Source organism: Thalia democratica, chromosome 4 (genome assembly GCF_965202585.1).
Source record: "Thalia democratica chromosome 4, ktThaDemo2.hap1.1, whole genome shotgun sequence".
NCBI classification, from domain to species: Eukaryota; Metazoa; Chordata; class Thaliacea; order Salpida; family Salpidae; genus Thalia; species Thalia democratica.
This window is the reverse complement of record NC_139168.1, coordinates 50,034,252-50,046,575: the sequence shown is the minus strand read 5'-3', so window position 1 is coordinate 50,046,575 and position 12,324 is coordinate 50,034,252.

Genomic DNA, 12,324 nt, shown 5'->3' with positions numbered 1-12,324 from the left:
TCAAATCTTGTTGCAAAACCTATTGTTTTTGTTTTGGTTTATTTTGCATTAAAACATAATGCAAATATATATTTTCTTATTTCATTTTAAAGTTAATTTTATACAGAAAGTTGTTAAAAACATTATTTAAAACATATATTTTTATACTAATGCTTCTTCAGCGTAATCATACAGTTCTTTGTTCGTGTGCATTAATTTTAGTATTTTTTAAGTTCATTATGCCTTAATATTTGTTGCATACATATATACATCTTCTTACTTTTTTTCAAAGTTAATTTTAAAGAGATGTTGTTAAACAACTTGATGCAAAATATTCAAATATATAATTTTGTACTAATGCTGCTTCAGCGTAATCATACAGTTCTTTGTTCGTGTGCATTAATTTTAGTGATTTTTAAGTTCATTATGCGTTAATATTTATCGCATATATATATGTTTTTTTTTTCCAAAGTTAAATTAAAACTAAAAGTTGTAAAAAACGTTATTGACCAAATCTTCAAATTTGTTTTTGTACCAATGCTTCTTTAGCGTAATCATACAGTTCTTTATTCGTGTACATTAATAAAATAATATTTATTTACTTTGTTACATGTGTATTAATATAAATAGATTGTGACTTTAATTCGAATATTTAAGTGCTTTTGAAGGTACCGTAACTATTTTATATTTTATAGTAGAAAGTTAATTTTTTTTGATGACGTAGTTCTACGCACATGAAACAAGGTTCTAGAGTTTCATTGTTCTAATGTAAGTATGAGCGGTTTTAAACGATGTTTACTAAGCTTCTTCTATTTTTTTGTTAATAAATTCGATATTTTTCGGCGTACCATAACTATTTTATTTTTTATAGTAGAAAAATAATTTTTTTTGATGACGTAGTTCTACGTACATGGAACAAGGTTCTAGAGTTTCATTGTTCTAATGTAAGTATGAGCGGTTTTAAACGATGTTTACTAAGCTTCTTCTATTTTTTTGATAATAAATTCGATATTTTTCGGCGTACCATAACTATTTTATTTTTTATAGTAGAAAGATAATTTTTTTTTTTGATGACGTAGTTCTACGCACATGGAACAAGGATCTAGAGTTTCATTGTTCTAATGTAAGTATGAGCGGTTTTAAACGATGTTTACTAAGCTTCTTATATTTTTTTGTTAATAAATTCGATATTTTTCGGCGTACCATAACTATTTTATTTTTTATAGTAGAAAGTTAATTTTTTTTTGATGACGTAGTTCTACGCTTATGGAACAAGGTTCTAGAGTTTCATTGTTCTAATGTAAGTACGAGCGGTTTTAAAGATAGTTTACTAAGCTTCTTCTATTTTTTCAATAATAAATTCGATATATTTCGGCGTACCATAAATATTTTATTTTTTATATTAGAAAATTAATTTTTTTTTGATGACGTAGTTCTACGCACATGGAACAAGGTTCTAGAGTTTCATTGTTCTAATGTAAGTATGAGCGGTTTTAAACGATGTTTACTAAGCTTCTTCTATTTTTTCAATAATAAATTCGATATTTTTCGGCGTACCATAAATATTTTATTTTTTATATTAGAAAGTTAATTTTTTTTTTGATGAATTAGTTCTACGCACATGAAACAAGGTTCTAGAGTTTCATTGTTCTAATGTAAGTACGAGCGGTTTTAAAGATAGTTTACTAAGCTTCGTCTATTTTTTCAATAATAAATTCGATATTTTTCGGCGTACCATAACTATTCTATTTTTTATAGCAGAAAGTTAATTTTTTTTTGATGACGTAGTTCTACGCTTATGGAACAAGGTTCTAGAGTTTCATTGTTCTAATGTAAGTATGATCGGTTTTAAACGATGTTTACTAAGCTTCTTCTATTTTTTTGTTAATAAATTCGATATTTTTCGGAGTACCATAACTATTTTATTTTTTATAGTAGAAAGATATTTTTTTTTTTTGATGACGTAGTTCTACGCACATGGAACAAGATTCTAGAGTTTCATTGTTCTAATGTAAGTATGGGCGGTTTTAAACAATGTTTACTAAGCTTCTTCTATTTTTTTAATAATAAATTCGATATTTTTCGGCGTACCATAACTATTTTATTTTTTATAGTAGAAAGTTAATTTTTTTTTGATGACGTAGTTCTACGCTTATGGAACAAGGTTCTAGAGTTTCATTGTTCTAATGTAAGTATGAGCGGTTTTAAACAATGTTTACTAAGCTTCTTCTATTTTTTTGTTAATAAATTCGATATTTTTCGGAGTACCATAACTATTTTATTTTTTATATTAAAAAGTTAATTTTATTTTGATGACGTAGTTCTACGCTTATGGAACAAGGTTCTAGAGTTTCATTGTTCTAATGTAAGTACGAGCGGTTTTAAAGATAGTTTACTAAGCTTCTTCTATTTTTTCAATAATAAATTCGATATTTTTCGGCGTACCATAACTATTTTATTTTTTATAGTAGAAAAATAATTTTTTTTTGATGACGTAGTTCTACGTACATGGAACAAGGTTCTAGAGTTTCATTGCTCTAATGTAAGTATGGGCGGTTTTAAACAATGTTTACTAAGCTTCTTCTATTTTTTTGTTAATAAATTCGATATTTTTCGGCGTACCATAACTATTTTATTTTTTATAGTAGAAAGTTAATTTTTTTTTAATGACGTAGTTCTACGCACATGGAACAAGGTTCTAGAGTTTCATTGTTCTAATGTAAGTATGAGCGGTTTTAAACAATGTTTACTAAGCTTCTTCTATTTTTTTGTTAATAAATTCGATATTTTTCGGAGTACCATAAATATTTTTTTTTTTATATTAGAAAGTTATTTTTTTTTTGATGACGTAGTTCTACGCTTATGGAACAAGGTTCTAGAGTTTCATTGTTCTAATGTAAGTACGAGCGGTTTTAAAGATAGTTTACTAAGCTTCGTCTATTTTTTCAATAATAAATTCGATATTTTTCGGCGTACCATAAATATTTTATTTTTTATATTAGAAAGTTAATTTTTTTTTTGATGACGTAGTTCTACGCACATGGAACAAGGTTCTAGAGTTTCATTGTTCTAATGTAAGTACGAGCGGTTTTAAAGATAGTTTACTAAGCTTCGTCTATTTTTTCAATAATAAATTCGATATTTTTCGGCGTACCATAAATATTTTATTTTTTATATTAGAAAGTTATTTTTTTTTTTGATGACGTAGTTCTACGCACATGGAACAAGGTTCTAGAGTTTCATTGTTCTAATGTAAGTACGAGCGGTTTTAAAGATAGTTTACTAAGCTTCGTCTATTTTTTCAATAATAAATTCGATATTTTTCGGCGTACCATAAATATTTTATTTTTTATAGTAGAAAAATAATTTTTTTTTGATGACGTAGTTCTACGTACATGGAACAAGGTTCTAGAGTTTCATTGCTCTAATGTAAGTATGGGCGGTTTTAAACAATGTTTACTAAGCTTCTTCTATTTTTTTGTTAATAAATTCGATATTTTTCGGCGTACCATAACTATTTTATTTTTTATAGTAGAAAGTTAATTTTTTTTTAATGACGTAGTTCTACGCACATGGAACAAGGTTCTAGAGTTTCATTGTTCTAATGTAAGTATGAGCGGTTTTAAACAATGTTTACTAAGCTTCTTCTATTTTTTTGTTAATAAATTCGATATTTTTCGGAGTACCATAAATATTTTTTTTTTTATATTAGAAAGTTATTTTTTTTTTGATGACGTAGTTCTACGCTTATGGAACAAGGTTCTAGAGTTTCATTGTTCTAATGTAAGTACGAGCGGTTTTAAAGATAGTTTACTAAGCTTCGTCTATTTTTTCAATAATAAATTCGATATTTTTCGGCGTACCATAAATATTTTATTTTTTATATTAGAAAGTTAATTTTTTTTTTGATGACGTAGTTCTACGCACATGGAACAAGGTTCTAGAGTTTCATTGTTCTAATGTAAGTACGAGCGGTTTTAAAGATAGTTTACTAAGCTTCGTCTATTTTTTCAATAATAAATTCGATATTTTTCGGCGTACCATAAATATTTTATTTTTTATATTAGAAAGTTAATTTTTTTTTGATGACGTAGTTCTACGCACATGGAACAAGGTTCTAGAGTTTCATTGTTCTAATGTAAGTACGAGCGGTTTTAAAGATAGTTTACTAAGCTTCGTCTATTTTTTCAATAATAAATTCGATATTTTTCGGCGTACCATAAATATTTTATTTTTATTAGTAAAAAGTTAATTTACTTAGTTGATGACGTAGTTCTACGCACATGGAACAAGGTTCTAGAGTTTCATTGTTCTAAAAAAAGTACGAGCGGTATAGTGCGGTAATGACTGTAAGTAAAAAAATTGAATGTGTTAAAAATCTTATATTTAAATGTCTATCAAACTTCAGCCTCGTACACACTCAGGGAACTCAAGAAACTCAAGGAATTTTCAAATTATAGAAAATCTCAGGGAATTACGTTGCAGCATTTAGTGTAGTATTCGCCAAGTATTCGCCAAGTATTCGCAAAGTATTCGAAGTTTTTTTAAAAAGATAATTTATCATATAAAAGCTAAGTATATACCAAAAAAAAAAGTACCTTGATGTTCTAGAAGGTCTGAAGTTTCAGAAAACAGTCTTTGTTTTAAAGTATACAAGTTTTAAATTACCTTAAATTACGTCACAATAGTAGTATTTTTTTTTCTATATTTGATATCCTAAAAAAACTTTGTTTCGGAGAATTCTTCTATAAAGAGTAAAAGTTAATCTTTAAAAGAGGTATTGGCGTCTTCCTTAAGGTCTGTAGTTTTGCAATTCAGTCTTTGATTTTAATTTTTGACGTATTTTTTTTCAAAAATGACGTCACAAAGAAAAAAAAAAAACAATTGTTATAATCTAAAAGTTTCGGAGAATTCTCATATAAAGAGACAAAAGTAGTCTTTAAAAATGGTATGGGCGTCTTTCCTAAGGTGTGTAGTTTTGCAATTCAGTCTTTGATTTTTAATTTTTGACGTATTTTGTTCAAAAATGACGTAACAAAAAAAAGTTATTTTTCGTCGATAAAAAAATAGTTTCGGAGAGTTCCCCTATAAAAAGTCAAAAATGGTCTTTAAAAATGGTATTGGCGTCTTCACCAAGGTCTGTAGTTTTGCAATTCTGTCTTTGATTTTTAATTTTTGACGTATTTTGTTCGAAAATGACGTCACAAAAAGTCATTTTTCGTCATAAAAAATAGTTTGGGAGAATTCATATATAAAAAGTCAAAGTTGGTCTTTAAAAGAGGTATTGGCGTCATCCTTAAGGTCTGTAGTTTTGCAATTCAGTTTTTGATTTTTAATTTTTGACGTATTTTGTTCAAAAATGAAGTCACAAAAAAAAAGTCATTTTTCGCCCTAAACAACTTGTTTCGGAGAATACTCTTATAAATAGGCAATATTGTTAATTTATCATAGTATAGGGCATTTGCATTTATTCAAAATTTTTATTTTTGAATTTTTTTTTTGACTTTTTTTTTTTTTTAATTAATTTAAGTAAAAGTAATCGTTTTTAATACACTTCTTAAAAGTATTTCCTAATAATGAAGATAAAGTAATAAAAAAACTTAAGAATCTTTCTCAAGTTTTGTAGTTTTGCAAATCAGTTTCTGATTTTTTTTAAAACGTTTCAAAAATGACGTCACAAAAAAAAGTCATTTTTTGCTTTAAAAAACTTGTTTCGAAGATTTCTCCTAAAAATATTAAAATTAATTATCCACCACAGAATAGGCTCCTTCTTTAAGATTTTTTGTTTATCGATTCTATTAAAATTAAGTCATAGAAGAATAATCGTTTTTAATTATTTCTTAATTGTATTTCCTCATAATGAATATTAAGTGATAGGAAAAGATTTAGAGTCTTTATCAAGTTTTGTAGTTTTGCAAATCAGTTTTTGTTTGTTTTAATGACGTTTTAGATTAAAAAAATTTAAATTTATTTCTTAAAAAAAGTATTTCCGTCCTCTTTTAGCTCTTTAGTTTTTCAGATTAATTTTAAACTTTTAAATTAGTTTGTTTGACCTAAATTGATTATAATAATAATTTTTAGGCCAATAATAGATTCGTTGACACACAGAAACATATGTTGGTAGAATAAAGGAAGATTACTGTATAATTTGTTTTTATTTATATTCCAGTGAAGTTACTTTACTAGGATCTTTTGTTAGCAAACAATTAAAACTATATTTTGAACAGTTAAAACTAGTTATAAAAATAATCAACAATAAACATCGGCGAAAGTCTGCAGAACAGAAGTCCAGACTTTCGTTTGCCGTGAGACAAGCTCAAATTTAACCTAATCATTGCCAGCAAATGGTTGCTTCATATGAAAGCATGATAAACCGCTTGTAGATTGACGACTACGAGTTTTTCGGTTGTTTTACATCGTAAGCCTAATAACAATTTTGTTTTTTTGTGTTTTGATTTTTTCTTAAAGTTTAATTTTTTCACTTTGATTTTTACATTTGAACTAAATCTGCTTCCTAATTCTATATAACTTTGATTCAATCATTACAAACATTCAATATATAATATACATGTTACATCGAGTTTCTGTGACTCTTATTGCCTTCACCGTCGTTAAGTTTTATTAAATTTTATTGATCAACTATCTAATGGTTAATGTTTTATTTTTGTTCAAAATAGATTATATAAAAACTAAATTAATGATCTTTGCAATACAAATTAAATAGTTTAAATAACCTCGTTTACATTGTGACGTAATTATTAGTTGAAATGAATATATTTTTCATTAGTTAACGACAATAAATTTTGAATCAGTTATCTTTCCCATTAACGTGAGTTGTTTGTTTATATTATAATTTGTTGTTTTGTTGTTTAATCTAGCTTACTTTACTTATTTTAGACTTAATAATCATAAATATTATATAGTTTTATAACAGTCGGATTTAATATTAAGTATTTTACCTATTAATAACTATTATCTGTAGAAAATATCTTATTTTAATGAAAACATGTATACACATATTCTATTCTATGCTTCTATTCTCTCATTACAGTAATTATTTTTTTACAGAACCCAGTTGAAGTGTGTTGATTCGTTGACACACAGAAACATATGTTGGTAGAATAAAGGAAGTTTACTGTATAATTTGTTTTTATATATATTTATATGTTAATTTTTTTTCATAATTTATTTATAAATAACTTTTCTAATTAATCAGCGATAAGTTATTAAAGCTTTTTTAAATGTTATATCACTATAACCTTCTTATACTATCAAAACTTTTTCATTTCTGCTTTGAATACAAAAACTTATTTTTTAAAGTCCATAGTTCTACGGTTCTTGGTTGCCACAGCAAAACAAACTCTAACTTAACTTTGTGTAAACATTTTTTGTAAACAATCTAAACTTTCTTTATTAAATTCAATTTATAAGTATTTTAAATTCTAAAAGTATATTTTTAGCAACATTATGCTTTTTATATAAAAATAATAATACTTGTTAAAAAATTATAGATCCATTTAAGAACCAAATAAAATGCCAAAAAAATATATTTCACCATTGAGCCAACTTTGTGATGAGGAGCTATTTATTAAGACAGCTATTGACTGTTCTCTACCATATCACATAGAAAATTGTAGTGTTAGAACAGCTGCAGAAGTGTTCTTAAAAACAATAATTAAAGGAAAAAGATCCAAAAAATTTATGAGAAGATTTATTGAAAAATTTTTACGTGTTTGGAAGAAGAATGGAAAAGATTTTGAAAAGAAAATCAAGCAAAGAGGGCAGAATGAAAACATCACAAAAGTAAGTTCTTAAAAAGTGTATTAAATATCAATAAATGCAGCTTCTAATATGTTATATTTTAACATTATTTATTGTTTAAGAATATTTATGGTAAAAGATTGTCATTTGTTATAAATCTATTAACAGGTGTGTGGTTCAAAAACATTTCCATCTGCTGAAATTTTAACTGAGCAAGTTTGTTAATTCTTTTAATTAACAAATGTTTATAAAATTTTCAAAGTATTTTTAAACTTTTATCTTAAATTTCTACACTTTAAACATAAATTAATAGTATTCAACTAAATATATAAAAGAATGTTTAAATATTTAGTAATTGTGTATATATATAGTTTTTTGTAGTTATGTTAAATAATTTTTTTCAATCTTTAAGACTTTGAATTTCCTCTTTTATACCTTTGTTTTTGTTAATTTTGTTAATTCATACAGTTTGTTTTATTAAAATGTGACCAGGCTTGCATTGATTTTAACTAGTGTATTAGTTAGATTCAAGTTAGCTTTTGTATATTAGTTTAGATACAGTTTTTATAAATGATTATTAATACAGTTTTTTTATTTATTATGTAAACAAGTGTGCCTTTTTTATTTATTAGTTTTAAAATACAATCTAGAAATGTGAACAGGTTTGCCTTGTTTTAGTTAGAAAAACAATAAATTACAGTTGATTTTTGTGTATAAGTGTAGATATTTTTTTGCTAAAGATTTTTTTTATTATTAAAAATGTGAACAGGTTTGCCTTGTTTTAGTTATAAAAAAATAAATTACAGTTGATTTTTGTGTATAAGTGTAAATATTTTTTTAATGAAGATTGTTTTTCATTATTTAAAATGTAAACTAGAGTGCCTTGTTTTTTAATTAGTGTGATAGTTTATTTACATTGAGATATATATATAATTTTGACACTAAAACATTTTTTAAATGTGAAGAAAGTGTCAGCTTTTTCGTTTTGGAATTCTTTACTTTTCGTTGCATTATAGTAGAGTGTTGATTTTTTTAAATAGCTGCTATTAAAGTAATGCTTTTTTTTGTTTGTATATATTTAAATGTATTTAGAAGAACTTTATTTTTTATTTTATTACGTCGTTGAAATTTATTTTATTTTTGAACAAAGTAGTAGATTTTTGGTGTTTTTTTTATGGTCACGTTTTTAAAAGATCAAACATATCAAAAAATTCTCCTGTAGTAGTTAATTTTTACAGAGTTTTATGTTGAAGGGGTGAAATTCTCAATCAAAAACTCCTTCTTGTATTATTTTTTCAATTTTTGATGTTATTATTTACTTCTGAAAACAAATTAAGTGTCTTAAAATAAAAGTTACTGTTTAAAGCAGTTCTTTATTAATTGCTCTAAAAGTTTCTTTACATTTTAAGTCAACTTTATATCTACAAAAAGTTATTACTGATGTTTATTTTTCTCTTTATTTTTACTAAACTATAGCTACTTAAATTTTGTTTATTTTAAAATTCATTGATTTTTAAATGCTAAACTTTGATTGATTTTAATAATTAAGTAAAACAAACCAATTTCTAACTAAATTATAGTTAAGAAAATGCTTTTAAAAGCTTAGTTTTTTAATTTATTATAAAGCCGGATGGTAGTAAACTATTTGTAACATGTATTTTAATTTTTTTTTATCTACGTAAAAAAGTACTTAACAACAAAAAGAATATACAATACCAATACCTCGTTTAAAGACCATTTTTGACTCTTTATACGAGAATTCTCCGAAACTATTTTTTTATGACGAAAAATGACTTTTTTTTGTGACGTCATTTTTGAAAAAAAATACGTCAAAAAATAAAAATCAAAGACTGAATTGCAAAACTGCAGAACTTGGGAAAGACGCCCATACCATTTTTAAAGATCATTTTTGACTCTTTATATGAGAATTCTCCGAAACTAGTTTTTTATGACGAAAAATGACTTTTTTTTTGTGACGTCATTTTTGAAAAAAATACGTCAAAAATTAAAAATCAAAGACTGAATTGCAAAACTGCAGACCTGAAGAAAGACGTCCATATCATTTTTAAAGACCAACTTTGACTCTTTATATGAGAATTCTCCGAAACTATTTTTTATAACGAAATTTTTTTTTTTTTTGTGACGTCATTTTGAAAAAAAATACGTCAAAAAATCAAAATCAAAGACTGAATTGCAAAACTACAGACCTTAGGGAAGACACCCATACCATTTTTTTAGACCAACTTTGACTCTTTATATGAGAATTCTCCGAAACAAAATTACATCGAATACTTGGCGAATACTACACTAAATGCTGCAACGTCAGGGAATTTTGATTTTTTTTTAAACTCAGGACAGTTTTGATTTTTTCTAAAAATTTCAGGAAAGTTATAAGATATTTTCTAAATCTCAGGAATTTTTTTTCTAAATCTAGAATGATAATTAGTTAATTTAGTTAATATTTTTGTTCAAAAAAATTAGTTTTATTTTATTTTAAGTACTTATTTAGAACTTGCGGCTAGTTCTTCAATATTCTTAGAGTTAACACTATAGTTTATTTTTAAGTTTTAAATTTTTATTTATTATGACTAAAGTTAAACAACAACAAACAGTTTTGAGAAATGAAATTTGTGGTTAACTATGCATTGAAAGTTCTAATAAACTTTTTATTTTTAGTTACTATGTAGTTTGATAAAACAATGTTGTACTATCATTCCAGATTTTTTTAATAAAGTTATTTTTTATTTGTTTTCAATTACTTATTTTCAGTAAAAAAAATCAAAAATGATTATAGATTAGTGTTGTCTTACGTTTACAATAGAGGTTAGATTTTTATTTGTAATTAATTACCAAAGTAGCTGTACTGGTAATTAATTTTTCATTTGAATGTTTTACTATATTTTGCAGTTTTTTTTTACAGATTTTATTTAAAAACTTTCTAAAATATGAGTAAAAAGCAGTTAAAAACCTTTTTTGTTAAATTTGGCTGCATGATGAAGATTTTAAAGATTGGGTAGTAGAGGATGTTGATTAAGATAAATTAAAAAAAAACTCATAAGTTTAGTTAGCATCTAATGCAAAAGCATACACATACAACCTTCATTTTATTATAAAAGAAGAAAAATTACCATTAGGTATTAGTAATTTACGCCAGAAGCATAAAAAAATTAAGAATTTGAAAAAAACTCAGGGAAGAGTTTTGACTCTTAAGAGTGGCAACCTGAAAGAGTGGTTGCGAAGGTGCGCCCTGGCAACATTCTTAAATACAACCCAGTTTCATCAGTTTGAAGTTTGGTAGTAGCCCTTGGTTTGATATTCTAATGTTTGTTCAGCACAAAAATTATAATTACTGTTTATTGTTGTATATGGAAGAGTAAGTCTGATGTTTTTCTACAATAAAAAAACAATAATTTATAAAATCAAGTTTTTTTTTTTAAAGAATTATCACCTTACTATAAACTGCTTGCTAAGTAGTTATTGAATACGAATTAGACATGTACCATTTTTGTAGTAAAGCACTGTTTAGCTGAACAAAATATGGCTAAGTGAGGAAGCACTGTATTAAAAGTAAAAACTTTAATATTAAAATGGCAAGCATTCTTATTAAACTCCTTACTGCTGATATTGACCATAGAAATCTTAGTCTACCAGGTTTGCCCTTCTACACACTGGCTCCAGGGTTGACACACTTTCAGGAAAACTCTAGATAGGTTGAAATTTTTAAAAATGTCAGGATAACTCAGGATAATTTTTTTCTAAACTCAGTTAGTTTTGTTTTTTCTATAAAAACTCATGACAATTTTAAGATTTTTCAATTAGATTTTTTTTTTTATAGATTTTAAATGAGATGTATTTGATTAAGTTTAAATACTTTGTTATTTTATAACCAAATTTGTTGAGAGAGTTATAATTATTAATTTTGATTTTTTTTAATCAAAGGTTATGAAAAAATTCAGATGACTCAGGACAGTTTTTGGTCACTCAGAACAGCTTTTTCGACTTAATGAGTAGCAACCCTGAGTTTTACAAATGTTTGCATTCACTTTTTTTTTGCCCTTTGTAAAAAGCAACCAAATTTGTTGAGAGCAACCACCAAGTTCTACAAGATCAAGCTAAAATGTTATTTACAACTAGGATTCACAATTACTCATGCAATGCACTGGAAAATTCTGTAATATTTAGTTTATACAAAAATCCACAGGAAAAACTGGATAAAAATTAAAACACTAAAATTTAATTATTTGTTAAGCTGGATAAACTTTAATTAAAATATACAGTTGATTAAAATTAAAGCTCTTTTTTTTCAAAAATAAATACAATAGTGTTTTTATGTAAGAATTATCTTTTAAATAAGTTATTTTTATAACTTCTAATTGAATATTTTATTTTACATAGTTTAAGTGTAATACTACAAGACTTTTCAATAGTTTTAACAGTTGATTTAAATTTTGAGATTAACTAAAAACAAGGTTTTATAACTTGAAAGATTAAAAGTTAATGATATTATAATCTATCATATTTTACTACTGGAATACTGCTCCTGCACTTACAAGCACCTAGAATTTCAATATTTAAGAAAAATAA